Source organism: Schistocerca serialis, unplaced genomic scaffold (assembly GCF_023864345.2).
Source record: "Schistocerca serialis cubense isolate TAMUIC-IGC-003099 unplaced genomic scaffold, iqSchSeri2.2 HiC_scaffold_742, whole genome shotgun sequence".
In the NCBI taxonomy this organism is placed as follows: domain Eukaryota; kingdom Metazoa; phylum Arthropoda; class Insecta; order Orthoptera; family Acrididae; genus Schistocerca; species Schistocerca serialis.
In genome coordinates this window covers 83,585-96,346 of record NW_026048345.1, presented here as the reverse complement: position 1 = coordinate 96,346, position 12,762 = coordinate 83,585, and the positions used below count along the sequence as shown (strand labels likewise).

The window sequence follows — 12,762 nt, the reverse complement described above, 5'->3', positions numbered from 1 at the left end:
ATTACGGGGTAGGCGAGCGCATCCAGACAGCGTCTCTACGCACATTTCGCGTCCTTTGGCAAGAGTCGTCGCGTGCGTGCGCCGCAAGAGTACTTAGGCGATCGCGTTCGGGCGTCATTTTTAAGCAGTGCAGTGCAGTTCAGGATTCAGCGTGTGTAGCATTCTCTCGAGAGGATGCGACGGCGCTGGACGGCAGTCCCACTTTCCCCTCAGACGTCTGCCGCGGAAAGCACCAGGAAGCTGTGAACTAGCTGAGCATCGGTGGTTCAGTGGTAGAATGCTCGCCTGCCACGCGGGCGGCCCGGGTTCGATTCCCGGCCGATGCATCATTTTGTTTTTTCTCCGATAGTGGTGCTGCGTGTCTTTCGCACTCGAACTGCGTGAGCCATGAGAATGAACCGCGGGATTTCCGTGTGGGAATAACCAAACATGCAGCGCGCACGACTGCTCGTTTCGACTGTTGTGCGCTATTGTACATACTGGCGTCGGCCTAGCATCACAAGTTGCCTGTCGCGCCGGGAATGCACGTGTAGCAACAGAAAAAAATGAGCCAGGAAGTGCAGACTCTCTACCACTGGTATTTGGTACTTACCGAGATTCCAGAAGGCGTGGCGATCACCTGCCTCGGTAGCGCAGTAGGCAGCGCGTAAGTCTCATAATCTTAAGGTCGTGAGTTCGATCCTCACCCGGGGCATTTAATTTACTTTCGTCCACAGCTAAATCGACGACTCTGGGGTTTGCGAAGGAGCGAAACACTTTGTGCTTTGTTATCCTCAAGGCTTCAACGACTCAGCGTGATAATGTTTACTTCCCGTTATTACTACTTGCAGTTCTTATGTAAAATTTTCAAGAAAAAAAGTACTAGTAATAAAACTGAATTTCGTACGATATAACGTGTAAAGTCACACAATGTATGACCTGCTGTATGATGACAGGCAGCAGGTATTTACTTGCGAAATAAGTAAATAAATATTACTACTTACGGCTTTGCTTTTCCTCCTACCCCTGTAACAACGAGGCATAAAGCAATGGATTGTGACTTTTGCCATGCGCGCCTCGCCATGGGCGCGCGGAAAGATGCTCGCAAACAGGGAAAGTGCGACACGGAAAGCGTCTGGACCGGGTGTAAACGCCGAGGAAAATGCGCGCGTCCGGTGTGGTCTAGTGGCTAGGATACCTGGCTTTCACCCAGGAGGCCCGGGTTCGATTCCCGGTACCGGAACGGAATTTTTCGGAAAAAGTCACGACAAGTTTTGACCCTGCGAAAGGCTGTTTCACGTCCTCCTCGCATTATACCTACTGGTTCATAAACGTCAGCTGAAAACAGTCGAGAGAAACGGGCACGCAATGAAATTACTACGAGCAGCGGAATAAAGGGAGAAGAGACGCTGGTCCACTGTTGGACTGCTACCATAGAAATGTTACATGGCAATACGCAGAGCAATTCCCGCGAAGCGATGGAAGACTCTCTGCACCGAGGCCCGTTAGCTCAGTCGGTTAGAGCGTCGTGCTAATAACGCGAAGGTCGTGGGTTCGATCCCCCCACGGGCCACTACGATTTCACTCTTCCAAAAAGGCAACGCCGATTTCGGCGGGGAAGTATGGTAACAAAGAAATCGTCACATTGTGTGCGAGCTGATAGGGGACCAGAACGCGACTTGTCGGGACGCGCTAAAACACTTCACTGGTCACAGCACGGAGAACACACAGTTCCTCGTCCGATCACCGCTACTGCGCGAAGCTGGGCGTTGTCAGTGCTTGGGCGGGTGACCGCCTGCGAACACAGGGCACTGCCGACAGTTTCAATTCGTATTTCTCTTTCCTCTTCGGTTTCGGAGCTGCAGCGCTATTCGGTCAAGGGCACTGGCGCCACATTTTGCCTCTCGGTATGCCAAGTCGCGCCGTGCGGCCACAGTGAAATGAAGGAGCGTGTTGTAAAATTTTCAACAAAGAAAAAAAAAAAAAAAAAAGAAATGTACTAGTAATAAAACTGAATTTGTCTGACAGAACATGTAACATCAGACAATACATGATAACAGGCAGCAGGTATTTACTTGAGGCATAAGTAACGTGGTGGCCGCCTCGCCATACCTCTCTCAGTCGTTTCGCGTGCTTGTCCTCTTGATATAGGCCGATTGGAGAGCGTCAGCTCTCGCGTCAGCTGAGCTAAGTCGAGACAAGTCGAGACTCAAGGGGAATCGACGCACACACTATAGGGTGGCCTGCAGCGAGTAAGAGGGCGAAAGAAACATTAATTTAAAGACGCGTGGCAAAAGTACTCATACGCAAAAGTAAAAAGCCGGCTGCGGTGGCCGGGAATCGAACCCGGATCAACTGCTTGGAAGGCAACTATGCTGACCATTACACCACCACCGCACGGTTTCCGTCCGCGCACGGCGCGCTGTGTCTGCTTCCCGCCTGTCGGCGGCGGCTCAAGGTGGTCGTAGCTGTAGGCGCATTACGGGGTAGGCGAGCGCATCCAGACAGCGTCTCTACGCACATTTCGCGTCCTTTGGCAAGAGTCGTCGCGTGCGTGCGCCGCAAGAGTACTTAGGCGATCGCGTTCGGGCGTCATTTTTAAGCAGTGCAGTGCAGTTCAGGATTCAGCGTGTGTAGCATTCTCTCGAGAGGATGCGACGGCGCTGGACGGCAGTCCCACTTTCCCCTCAGACGTCTGCCGCGGAAAGCACCAGGAAGCTGTGAACTAGCTGAGCATCGGTGGTTCAGTGGTAGAATGCTCGCCTGCCACGCGGGCGGCCCGGGTTCGATTCCCGGCCGATGCATCATTTTGTTTTTTCTCCGATAGTGGTGCTGCGTGTCTTTCGCACTCGAACTGCGTGAGCCATGAGAATGAACCGCGGGATTTCCGTGTGGGAATAACCAAACATGCAGCGCGCACGACTGCTCGTTTCGACTGTTGTGCGCTATTGTACATACTGGCGTCGGCCTAGCATCACAAGTTGCCTGTCGCGCCGGGAATGCACGTGTAGCAACAGAAAAAAATGAGCCAGGAAGTGCAGACTCTCTACCACTGGTATTTGGTACTTACCGAGATTCCAGAAGGCGTGGCGATCACCTGCCTCGGTAGCGCAGTAGGCAGCGCGTAAGTCTCATAATCTTAAAGTCGTGAGTTCGATCCTCACCCGGGGCATTTAATTTACTTTCGTCCACAGCTAAATCGACGACTCTGGGGTTTGCGAAGGAGCGAAACACTTTGTGCTTTGTTATCCTCAAGGCTTCAACGACTCAGCGTGATAATGTTTACTTCCCGTTATTACTACTTGCAGTTCTTATGTAAAATTTTCAAGAAAAAAAGTACTAGTAATAAAACTGAATTTCGTACGATATAACGTGTAAAGTCACACAATGTATGACCTGCTGTATGATGACAGGCAGCAGGTATTTACTTGCGAAATAAGTAAATAAATATTACTACTTACGGCTTTGCTTTTCCTCCTACCCCTGTAACAACGAGGCATAAAGCAATGGATTGTGACTTTTGCCATGCGCGCCTCGCCATGGGCGCGCGGAAAGATGCTCGCAAACAGGGAAAGTGCGACACGGAAAGCGTCTGGACCGGGTGTAAACGCCGAGGAAAATGCGCGCGTCCGGTGTGGTCTAGTGGCTAGGATACCTGGCTTTCACCCAGGAGGCCCGGGTTCGATTCCCGGTACCGGAACGGAATTTTTCGGAAAAAGTCACGACAAGTTTTGACCCTGCGAAAGGCTGTTTCACGTCCTCCTCGCATTATACCTACTGGTTCATAAACGTCAGCTGAAAACAGTCGAGAGAAACGGGCACGCAATGAAGTTACTACGAGCAGCGGAATAAAGGGAGAAGAGACGCTGGTCCACTGTTGGACTGCTACCATAGAAATGTTACATGGCAATACGCAGAGCAATTCCCGCGAAGCGATGGAAGACTCTCTGCACCGAGGCCCGTTAGCTCAGTCGGTTAGAGCGTCGTGCTAATAACGCGAAGGTCGTGGGTTCGATCCCCCCACGGGCCACTACGATTTCACTCTTCCAAAAAGGCAACGCCGATTTCGGCGGGGAAGTATGGTAACAAAGAAATCGTCACATTGTGTGCGAGCTGATAGGGGACCAGAACGCGACTTGTCGGGACGCGCTAAAACACTTCACTGGTCACAGCACGGTGAACACACAGTTCCTCGTCCGATCACCGCTACTGCGCGAAGCTGGGCGTTGTCAGTGCTTGGGCGGGTGACCGCCTGCGAACACAGGGCACTGCCGACAGTTTCAATTCGTATTTCTCTTTCCTCTTCGGTTTCGGAGCTGCAGCGCTATTCGGTCAAGGGCACTGGCGCCACATTTTGCCTCTCGGTATGCCAAGTCGCGCCGTGCGGCCACAGTGAAATGAAGGAGCGTGTTGTAAAATTTTCAACAAAGAAAAAAAAAAAAAAAAAAGAAATGTACTAGTAATAAAACTGAATTTGTCTGACAGAACATGTAACATCAGACAATACATGATAACAGGCAGCAGGTATTTACTTGAGGCCTAAGTAACGTGGTGGCCGCCTCGCCATACCTCTCTCAGTCGTTTCGCGTGCTTGTCCTCTTGATATAGGCCGATTGGAGAGCGTCAGCTCTCGCGTCAGCTGAGCTAAGTCGAGACAAGTCGAGACTCAAGGGGAATCGACGCACACACTATAGGGTGGCCTGCAGCGAGTAAGAGGGCGAAAGAAACATTAATTTAAAGACGCGTGGCAAAAGTACTCATACGCAAAAGTAAAAAGCCGGCTGCGGTGGCCGGGAATCGAACCCGGATCAACTGCTTGGAAGGCAACTATGCTGACCATTACACCACCACCGCACGGTTTCCGTCCGCGCACGGCGCGCTGTGTCTGCTTCCCGCCTGTCGGCGGCGGCTCAAGGTGGTCGTAGCTGTAGGCGCATTACGGGGTAGGCGAGCGCATCCAGACAGCGTCTCTACGCACATTTCGCGTCCTTTGGCAAGAGTCGTCGCGTGCGTGCGCCGCAAGAGTACTTAGGCGATCGCGTTCGGGCGTCATTTTTAAGCAGTGCAGTGCAGTTCAGGATTCAGCGTGTGTAGCATTCTCTCGAGAGGATGCGACGGCGCTGGACGGCAGTCCCACTTTCCCCTCAGACGTCTGCCGCGGAAAGCACCAGGAAGCTGTGAACTAGCTGAGCATCGGTGGTTCAGTGGTAGAATGCTCGCCTGCCACGCGGGCGGCCCGGGTTCGATTCCCGGCCGATGCATCATTTTGTTTTTTCTCCGATAGTGGTGCTGCGTGTCTTTCGCACTCGAACTGCGTGAGCCATGAGAATGAACCGCGGGATTTCCGTGTGGGAATAACCAAACATGCAGCGCGCACGACTGCTCGTTTCGACTGTTGTGCGCTATTGTACATACTGGCGTCGGCCTAGCATCACAAGTTGCCTGTCGCGCCGGGAATGCACGTGTAGCAACAGAAAAAAATGAGCCAGGAAGTGCAGACTCTCTACCACTGGTATTTGGTACTTACCGAGATTCCAGAAGGCGTGGCGATCACCTGCCTCGGTAGCGCAGTAGGCAGCGCGTAAGTCTCATAATCTTAAAGTCGTGAGTTCGATCCTCACCCGGGGCATTTAATTTACTTTCGTCCACAGCTAAATCGACGACTCTGGGGTTTGCGAAGGAGCGAAACACTTTGTGCTTTGTTATCCTCAAGGCTTCAACGACTCAGCGTGATAATGTTTACTTCCCGTTATTACTACTTGCAGTTCTTATGTAAAATTTTCAAGAAAAAAAGTACTAGTAATAAAACTGAATTTCGTACGATATAACGTGTAAAGTCACACAATGTATGACCTGCTGTATGATGACAGGCAGCAGGTATTTACTTGCGAAATAAGTAAATAAATATTACTACTTACGGCTTTGCTTTTCCTCCTACCCCTGTAACAACGAGGCATAAAGCAATGGATTGTGACTTTTGCCATGCGCGCCTCGCCATGGGCGCGCGGAAAGATGCTCGCAAACAGGGAAAGTGCGACACGGAAAGCGTCTGGACCGGGTGTAAACGCCGAGGAAAATGCGCGCGTCCGGTGTGGTCTAGTGGCTAGGATACCTGGCTTTCACCCAGGAGGCCCGGGTTCGATTCCCGGTACCGGAACGGAATTTTTCGGAAAAAGTCACGACAAGTTTTGACCCTGCGAAAGGCTGTTTCACGTCCTCCTCGCATTATACCTACTGGTTCATAAACGTCAGCTGAAAACAGTCGAGAGAAACGGGCACGCAATGAAGTTACTACGAGCAGCGGAATAAAGGGAGAAGAGACGCTGGTCCACTGTTGGACTGCTACCATAGAAATGTTACATGGCAATACGCAGAGCAATTCCCGCGAAGCGATGGAAGACTCTCTGCACCGAGGCCCGTTAGCTCAGTCGGTTAGAGCGTCGTGCTAATAACGCGAAGGTCGTGGGTTCGATCCCCCCACGGGCCACTACGATTTCACTCTTCCAAAAAGGCAACGCCGATTTCGGCGGGGAAGTATGGTAACAAAGAAATCGTCACATTGTGTGCGAGCTGATAGGGGACCAGAACGCGACTTGTCGGGACGCGCTAAAACACTTCACTGGTCACAGCACGGTGAACACACAGTTCCTCGTCCGATCACCGCTACTGCGCGAAGCTGGGCGTTGTCAGTGCTTGGGCGGGTGACCGCCTGCGAACACAGGGCACTGCCGACAGTTTCAATTCGTATTTCTCTTTCCTCTTCGGTTTCGGAGCTGCAGCGCTATTCGGTCAAGGGCACTGGCGCCACATTTTGCCTCTCGGTATGCCAAGTCGCGCCGTGCGGCCACAGTGAAATGAAGGAGCGTGTTGTAAAATTTTCAACAAAGAAAAAAAAAAAAAAAAAAGAAATGTACTAGTAATAAAACTGAATTTGTCTGACAGAACATGTAACATCAGACAATACATGATAACAGGCAGCAGGTATTTACTTGAGGCCTAAGTAACGTGGTGGCCGCCTCGCCATACCTCTCTCAGTCGTTTCGCGTGCTTGTCCTCTTGATATAGGCCGATTGGAGAGCGTCAGCTCTCGCGTCAGCTGAGCTAAGTCGAGACAAGTCGAGACTCAAGGGGAATCGACGCACACACTATAGGGTGGCCTGCAGCGAGTAAGAGGGCGAAAGAAACATTAATTTAAAGACGCGTGGCAAAAGTACTCATACGCAAAAGTAAAAAGCCGGCTGCGGTGGCCGGGAATCGAACCCGGATCAACTGCTTGGAAGGCAACTATGCTGACCATTACACCACCACCGCACGGTTTCCGTCCGCGCACGGCGCGCTGTGTCTGCTTCCCGCCTGTCGGCGGCGGCTCAAGGTGGTCGTAGCTGTAGGCGCATTACGGGGTAGGCGAGCGCATCCAGACAGCGTCTCTACGCACATTTCGCGTCCTTTGGCAAGAGTCGTCGCGTGCGTGCGCCGCAAGAGTACTTAGGCGATCGCGTTCGGGCGTCATTTTTAAGCAGTGCAGTGCAGTTCAGGATTCAGCGTGTGTAGCATTCTCTCGAGAGGATGCGACGGCGCTGGACGGCAGTCCCACTTTCCCCTCAGACGTCTGCCGCGGAAAGCACCAGGAAGCTGTGAACTAGCTGAGCATCGGTGGTTCAGTGGTAGAATGCTCGCCTGCCACGCGGGCGGCCCGGGTTCGATTCCCGGCCGATGCATCATTTTGTTTTTTCTCCGATAGTGGTGCTGCGTGTCTTTCGCACTCGAACTGCGTGAGCCATGAGAATGAACCGCGGGATTTCCGTGTGGGAATAACCAAACATGCAGCGCGCACGACTGCTCGTTTCGACTGTTGTGCGCTATTGTACATACTGGCGTCGGCCTAGCATCACAAGTTGCCTGTCGCGCCGGGAATGCACGTGTAGCAACAGAAAAAAATGAGCCAGGAAGTGCAGACTCTCTACCACTGGTATTTGGTACTTACCGAGATTCCAGAAGGCGTGGCGATCACCTGCCTCGGTAGCGCAGTAGGCAGCGCGTAAGTCTCATAATCTTAAGGTCGTGAGTTCGATCCTCACCCGGGGCATTTAATTTACTTTCGTCCACAGCTAAATCGACGACTCTGGGGTTTGCGAAGGAGCGAAACACTTTGTGCTTTGTTATCCTCAAGGCTTCAACGACTCAGCGTGATAATGTTTACTTCCCGTTATTACTACTTGCAGTTCTTATGTAAAATTTTCAAGAAAAAAAGTACTAGTAATAAAACTGAATTTCGTACGATATAACGTGTAAAGTCACACAATGTATGACCTGCTGTATGATGACAGGCAGCAGGTATTTACTTGCGAAATAAGTAAATAAATATTACTACTTACGGCTTTGCTTTTCCTCCTACCCCTGTAACAACGAGGCATAAAGCAATGGATTGTGACTTTTGCCATGCGCGCCTCGCCATGGGCGCGCGGAAAGATGCTCGCAAACAGGGAAAGTGCGACACGGAAAGCGTCTGGACCGGGTGTAAACGCCGAGGAAAATGCGCGCGTCCGGTGTGGTCTAGTGGCTAGGATACCTGGCTTTCACCCAGGAGGCCCGGGTTCGATTCCCGGTACCGGAACGGAATTTTTCGGAAAAAGTCACGACAAGTTTTGACCCTGCGAAAGGCTGTTTCACGTCCTCCTCGCATTATACCTACTGGTTCATAAACGTCAGCTGAAAACAGTCGAGAGAAACGGGCACGCAATGAAGTTACTACGAGCAGCGGAATAAAGGGAGAAGAGACGCTGGTCCACTGTTGGACTGCTACCATAGAAATGTTACATGGCAATACGCAGAGCAATTCCCGCGAAGCGATGGAAGACTCTCTGCACCGAGGCCCGTTAGCTCAGTCGGTTAGAGCGTCGTGCTAATAACGCGAAGGTCGTGGGTTCGATCCCCCCACGGGCCACTACGATTTCACTCTTCCAAAAAGGCAACGCCGATTTCGGCGGGGAAGTATGGTAACAAAGAAATCGTCACATTGTGTGCGAGCTGATAGGGGACCAGAACGCGACTTGTCGGGACGCGCTAAAACACTTCACTGGTCACAGCACGGTGAACACACAGTTCCTCGTCCGATCACCGCTACTGCGCGAAGCTGGGCGTTGTCAGTGCTTGGGCGGGTGACCGCCTGCGAACACAGGGCACTGCCGACAGTTTCAATTCGTATTTCTCTTTCCTCTTCGGTTTCGGAGCTGCAGCGCTATTCGGTCAAGGGCACTGGCGCCACATTTTGCCTCTCGGTATGCCAAGTCGCGCCGTGCGGCCACAGTGAAATGAAGGAGCGTGTTGTAAAATTTTCAACAAAGAAAAAAAAAAAAAAAAGAAATGTACTAGTAATAAAACTGAATTTGTCTGACAGAACATGTAACATCAGACAATACATGATAACAGGCAGCAGGTATTTACTTGAGGCATAAGTAACGTGGTGGCCGCCTCGCCATACCTCTCTCAGTCGTTTCGCGTGCTTGTCCTCTTGATATAGGCCGATTGGAGAGCGTCAGCTCTCGCGTCAGCTGAGCTAAGTCGAGACAAGTCGAGACTCAAGGGGAATCGACGCACACACTATAGGGTGGCCTGCAGCGAGTAAGAGGGCGAAAGAAACATTAATTTAAAGACGCGTGGCAAAAGTACTCATACGCAAAAGTAAAAAGCCGGCTGCGGTGGCCGGGAATCGAACCCGGATCAACTGCTTGGAAGGCAACTATGCTGACCATTACACCACCACCGCACGGTTTCCGTCCGCGCACGGCGCGCTGTGTCTGCTTCCCGCCTGTCGGCGGCGGCTCAAGGTGGTCGTAGCTGTAGGCGCATTACGGGGTAGGCGAGCGCATCCAGACAGCGTCTCTACGCACATTTCGCGTCCTTTGGCAAGAGTCGTCGCGTGCGTGCGCCGCAAGAGTACTTAGGCGATCGCGTTCGGGCGTCATTTTTAAGCAGTGCAGTGCAGTTCAGGATTCAGCGTGTGTAGCATTCTCTCGAGAGGATGCGACGGCGCTGGACGGCAGTCCCACTTTCCCCTCAGACGTCTGCCGCGGAAAGCACCAGGAAGCTGTGAACTAGCTGAGCATCGGTGGTTCAGTGGTAGAATGCTCGCCTGCCACGCGGGCGGCCCGGGTTCGATTCCCGGCCGATGCATCATTTTGTTTTTTCTCCGATAGTGGTGCTGCGTGTCTTTCGCACTCGAACTGCGTGAGCCATGAGAATGAACCGCGGGATTTCCGTGTGGGAATAACCAAACATGCAGCGCGCACGACTGCTCGTTTCGACTGTTGTGCGCTATTGTACATACTGGCGTCGGCCTAGCATCACAAGTTGCCTGTCGCGCCGGGAATGCACGTGTAGCAACAGAAAAAAATGAGCCAGGAAGTGCAGACTCTCTACCACTGGTATTTGGTACTTACCGAGATTCCAGAAGGCGTGGCGATCACCTGCCTCGGTAGCGCAGTAGGCAGCGCGTAAGTCTCATAATCTTAAGATCGTGAGTTCGATCCTCACCCGGGGCATTTAATTTACTTTCGTCCACAGCTAAATCGACGGCTCTGGGGTTTGCGAAGGAGCGAAACACTTTGTGCTTTGTTATCCTCAAGGCTTCAACGACTCAGCGTGATAATGTTTACTTCCCGTTATTACTACTTGCAGTTCTTATGTAAAATTTTCAAGAAAAAAAGTACTAGTAATAAAACTGAATTTCGTACGATATAACGTGTAAAGTCACACAATGTATGACCTGCTGTATGATGACAGGCAGCAGGTATTTACTTGCGAAATAAGTAAATAAATATTACTACTTACGGCTTTGCTTTTCCTCCTACCCCTGTAACAACGAGGCATAAAGCAATGGATTGTGACTTTTGCCATGCGCGCCTCGCCATGGGCGCGCGGAAAGATGCTCGCAAACAGGGAAAGTGCGACACGGAAAGCGTCTGGACCGGGTGTAAACGCCGAGGAAAATGCGCGCGTCCGGTGTGGTCTAGTGGCTAGGATACCTGGCTTTCACCCAGGAGGCCCGGGTTCGATTCCCGGTACCGGAACGGAATTTTTCGGAAAAAGTCACGACAAGTTTTGACCCTGCGAAAGGCTGTTTCACGTCCTCCTCGCATTATACCTACTGGTTCATAAACGTCAGCTGAAAACAGTCGAGAGAAACGGGCACGCAATGAAGTTACTACGAGCAGCGGAATAAAGGGAGAAGAGACGCTGGTCCACTGTTGGACTGCTACCATAGAAATGTTACATGGCAATACGCAGAGCAATTCCCGCGAAGCGATGGAAGACTCTCTGCACCGAGGCCCGTTAGCTCAGTCGGTTAGAGCGTCGTGCTAATAACGCGAAGGTCGTGGGTTCGATCCCCCCACGGGCCACTACGATTTCACTCTTCCAAAAAGGCAACGCCGATTTCGGCGGGGAAGTATGGTAACAAAGAAATCGTCACATTGTGTGCGAGCTGATAGGGGACCAGAACGCGACTTGTCGGGACGCGCTAAAACACTTCACTGGTCACAGCACGGTGAACACACAGTTCCTCGTCCGATCACCGCTACTGCGCGAAGCTGGGCGTTGTCAGTGCTTGGGCGGGTGACCGCCTGCGAACACAGGGCACTGCCGACAGTTTCAATTCGTATTTCTCTTTCCTCTTCGGTTTCGGAGCTGCAGCGCTATTCGGTCAAGGGCACTGGCGCCACATTTTGCCTCTCGGTATGCCAAGTCGCGCCGTGCGGCCACAGTGAAATGAAGGAGCGTGTTGTAAAATTTTCAACAAAGAAAAAAAAAAAAAAAAGAAATGTACTAGTAATAAAACTGAATTTGTCTGACAGAACATGTAACATCAGACAATACATGATAACAGGCAGCAGGTATTTACTTGAGGCATAAGTAACGTGGTGGCCGCCTCGCCATACCTCTCTCAGTCGTTTCGCGTGCTTGTCCTCTTGATATAGGCCGATTGGAGAGCGTCAGCTCTCGCGTCAGCTGAGCTAAGTCGAGACAAGTCGAGACTCAAGGGGAATCGACGCACACACTATAGGGTGGCCTGCAGCGAGTAAGAGGGCGAAAGAAACATTAATTTAAAGACGCGTGGCAAAAGTACTCATACGCAAAAGTAAAAAGCCGGCTGCGGTGGCCGGGAATCGAACCCGGATCAACTGCTTGGAAGGCAACTATGCTGACCATTACACCACCACCGCACGGTTTCCGTCCGCGCACGGCGCGCTGTGTCTGCTTCCCGCCTGTCGGCGGCGGCTCAAGGTGGTCGTAGCTGTAGGCGCATTACGGGGTAGGCGAGCGCATCCAGACAGCGTCTCTACGCACATTTCGCGTCCTTTGGCAAGAGTCGTCGCGTGCGTGCGCCGCAAGAGTACTTAGGCGATCGCGTTCGGGCGTCATTTTTAAGCAGTGCAGTGCAGTTCAGGATTCAGCGTGTGTAGCATTCTCTCGAGAGGATGCGACGGCGCTGGACGGCAGTCCCACTTTCCCCTCAGACGTCTGCCGCGGAAAGCACCAGGAAGCTGTGAACTAGCTGAGCATCGGTGGTTCAGTGGTAGAATGCTCGCCTGCCACGCGGGCGGCCCGGGTTCGATTCCCGGCCGATGCATCATTTTGTTTTTTCTCCGATAGTGGTGCTGCGTGTCTTTCGCACTCGAACTGCGTGAGCCATGAGAATGAACCGCGGGATTTCCGTGTGGGAATAACCAAACATGCAGCGCGCACGACTGCTCGTTTCGACTGTTGTGCGCTATTGTACATACT

General features: G+C 52.0%; 26 non-coding genes across 26 annotated transcripts; 21 read left to right on the top strand and 5 right to left on the bottom strand.

Annotated features, from left to right (window-relative positions):
• The first annotated feature begins 255 nt into the window (after nucleotides 1–255).
• Trnag-gcc (transfer RNA glycine (anticodon GCC)) lies at nucleotides 256–326 on the top strand. Its single transcript has one exon. It is a non-coding gene; the product is annotated as a tRNA-Gly (tRNA).
• Nucleotides 327–621: 295 nt separating this feature from the next.
• Nucleotides 622–694, top strand: Trnam-cau (transfer RNA methionine (anticodon CAU)). The gene has a single exon. It is a non-coding gene; the product is annotated as a tRNA-Met (tRNA).
• A 456-nt stretch (nucleotides 695–1,150) lies between these two features.
• Nucleotides 1,151–1,222, top strand: Trnae-uuc (transfer RNA glutamic acid (anticodon UUC)). The gene has a single exon. It is a non-coding gene; the product is annotated as a tRNA-Glu (tRNA).
• A 256-nt stretch (nucleotides 1,223–1,478) lies between these two features.
• On the top strand, nucleotides 1,479–1,552 carry Trnai-aau (transfer RNA isoleucine (anticodon AAU)). The gene has a single exon. It is a non-coding gene; the product is annotated as a tRNA-Ile (tRNA).
• Nucleotides 1,553–2,304: 752 nt separating this feature from the next.
• Nucleotides 2,305–2,376, bottom strand: Trnag-ucc (transfer RNA glycine (anticodon UCC)). The gene has a single exon. It is a non-coding gene; the product is annotated as a tRNA-Gly (tRNA).
• Nucleotides 2,377–2,712: 336 nt separating this feature from the next.
• On the top strand, nucleotides 2,713–2,783 carry Trnag-gcc (transfer RNA glycine (anticodon GCC)). Its single transcript has one exon. It is a non-coding gene; the product is annotated as a tRNA-Gly (tRNA).
• A 295-nt stretch (nucleotides 2,784–3,078) lies between these two features.
• On the top strand, nucleotides 3,079–3,151 carry Trnam-cau (transfer RNA methionine (anticodon CAU)). Its single transcript has one exon. It is a non-coding gene; the product is annotated as a tRNA-Met (tRNA).
• Nucleotides 3,152–3,607: 456 nt separating this feature from the next.
• On the top strand, nucleotides 3,608–3,679 carry Trnae-uuc (transfer RNA glutamic acid (anticodon UUC)). The gene has a single exon. It is a non-coding gene; the product is annotated as a tRNA-Glu (tRNA).
• Nucleotides 3,680–3,935: 256 nt separating this feature from the next.
• On the top strand, nucleotides 3,936–4,009 carry Trnai-aau (transfer RNA isoleucine (anticodon AAU)). Its single transcript has one exon. It is a non-coding gene; the product is annotated as a tRNA-Ile (tRNA).
• A 752-nt stretch (nucleotides 4,010–4,761) lies between these two features.
• Nucleotides 4,762–4,833, bottom strand: Trnag-ucc (transfer RNA glycine (anticodon UCC)). The gene has a single exon. It is a non-coding gene; the product is annotated as a tRNA-Gly (tRNA).
• Nucleotides 4,834–5,169: 336 nt separating this feature from the next.
• Nucleotides 5,170–5,240, top strand: Trnag-gcc (transfer RNA glycine (anticodon GCC)). The gene has a single exon. It is a non-coding gene; the product is annotated as a tRNA-Gly (tRNA).
• Nucleotides 5,241–5,535: 295 nt separating this feature from the next.
• On the top strand, nucleotides 5,536–5,608 carry Trnam-cau (transfer RNA methionine (anticodon CAU)). The gene has a single exon. It is a non-coding gene; the product is annotated as a tRNA-Met (tRNA).
• A 456-nt stretch (nucleotides 5,609–6,064) lies between these two features.
• On the top strand, nucleotides 6,065–6,136 carry Trnae-uuc (transfer RNA glutamic acid (anticodon UUC)). Its single transcript has one exon. It is a non-coding gene; the product is annotated as a tRNA-Glu (tRNA).
• A 256-nt stretch (nucleotides 6,137–6,392) lies between these two features.
• Trnai-aau (transfer RNA isoleucine (anticodon AAU)) lies at nucleotides 6,393–6,466 on the top strand. The gene has a single exon. It is a non-coding gene; the product is annotated as a tRNA-Ile (tRNA).
• A 752-nt stretch (nucleotides 6,467–7,218) lies between these two features.
• On the bottom strand, nucleotides 7,219–7,290 carry Trnag-ucc (transfer RNA glycine (anticodon UCC)). The gene has a single exon. It is a non-coding gene; the product is annotated as a tRNA-Gly (tRNA).
• A 336-nt stretch (nucleotides 7,291–7,626) lies between these two features.
• Nucleotides 7,627–7,697, top strand: Trnag-gcc (transfer RNA glycine (anticodon GCC)). Its single transcript has one exon. It is a non-coding gene; the product is annotated as a tRNA-Gly (tRNA).
• A 295-nt stretch (nucleotides 7,698–7,992) lies between these two features.
• On the top strand, nucleotides 7,993–8,065 carry Trnam-cau (transfer RNA methionine (anticodon CAU)). The gene has a single exon. It is a non-coding gene; the product is annotated as a tRNA-Met (tRNA).
• A 456-nt stretch (nucleotides 8,066–8,521) lies between these two features.
• Nucleotides 8,522–8,593, top strand: Trnae-uuc (transfer RNA glutamic acid (anticodon UUC)). The gene has a single exon. It is a non-coding gene; the product is annotated as a tRNA-Glu (tRNA).
• A 256-nt stretch (nucleotides 8,594–8,849) lies between these two features.
• Trnai-aau (transfer RNA isoleucine (anticodon AAU)) lies at nucleotides 8,850–8,923 on the top strand. The gene has a single exon. It is a non-coding gene; the product is annotated as a tRNA-Ile (tRNA).
• Nucleotides 8,924–9,673: 750 nt separating this feature from the next.
• Nucleotides 9,674–9,745, bottom strand: Trnag-ucc (transfer RNA glycine (anticodon UCC)). Its single transcript has one exon. It is a non-coding gene; the product is annotated as a tRNA-Gly (tRNA).
• A 336-nt stretch (nucleotides 9,746–10,081) lies between these two features.
• Trnag-gcc (transfer RNA glycine (anticodon GCC)) lies at nucleotides 10,082–10,152 on the top strand. Its single transcript has one exon. It is a non-coding gene; the product is annotated as a tRNA-Gly (tRNA).
• A 295-nt stretch (nucleotides 10,153–10,447) lies between these two features.
• Trnam-cau (transfer RNA methionine (anticodon CAU)) lies at nucleotides 10,448–10,520 on the top strand. The gene has a single exon. It is a non-coding gene; the product is annotated as a tRNA-Met (tRNA).
• Nucleotides 10,521–10,976: 456 nt separating this feature from the next.
• Trnae-uuc (transfer RNA glutamic acid (anticodon UUC)) lies at nucleotides 10,977–11,048 on the top strand. The gene has a single exon. It is a non-coding gene; the product is annotated as a tRNA-Glu (tRNA).
• Nucleotides 11,049–11,304: 256 nt separating this feature from the next.
• Trnai-aau (transfer RNA isoleucine (anticodon AAU)) lies at nucleotides 11,305–11,378 on the top strand. The gene has a single exon. It is a non-coding gene; the product is annotated as a tRNA-Ile (tRNA).
• A 750-nt stretch (nucleotides 11,379–12,128) lies between these two features.
• On the bottom strand, nucleotides 12,129–12,200 carry Trnag-ucc (transfer RNA glycine (anticodon UCC)). The gene has a single exon. It is a non-coding gene; the product is annotated as a tRNA-Gly (tRNA).
• A 336-nt stretch (nucleotides 12,201–12,536) lies between these two features.
• On the top strand, nucleotides 12,537–12,607 carry Trnag-gcc (transfer RNA glycine (anticodon GCC)). The gene has a single exon. It is a non-coding gene; the product is annotated as a tRNA-Gly (tRNA).
• The last annotated feature ends 155 nt before the right edge of the window (nucleotides 12,608–12,762 follow it).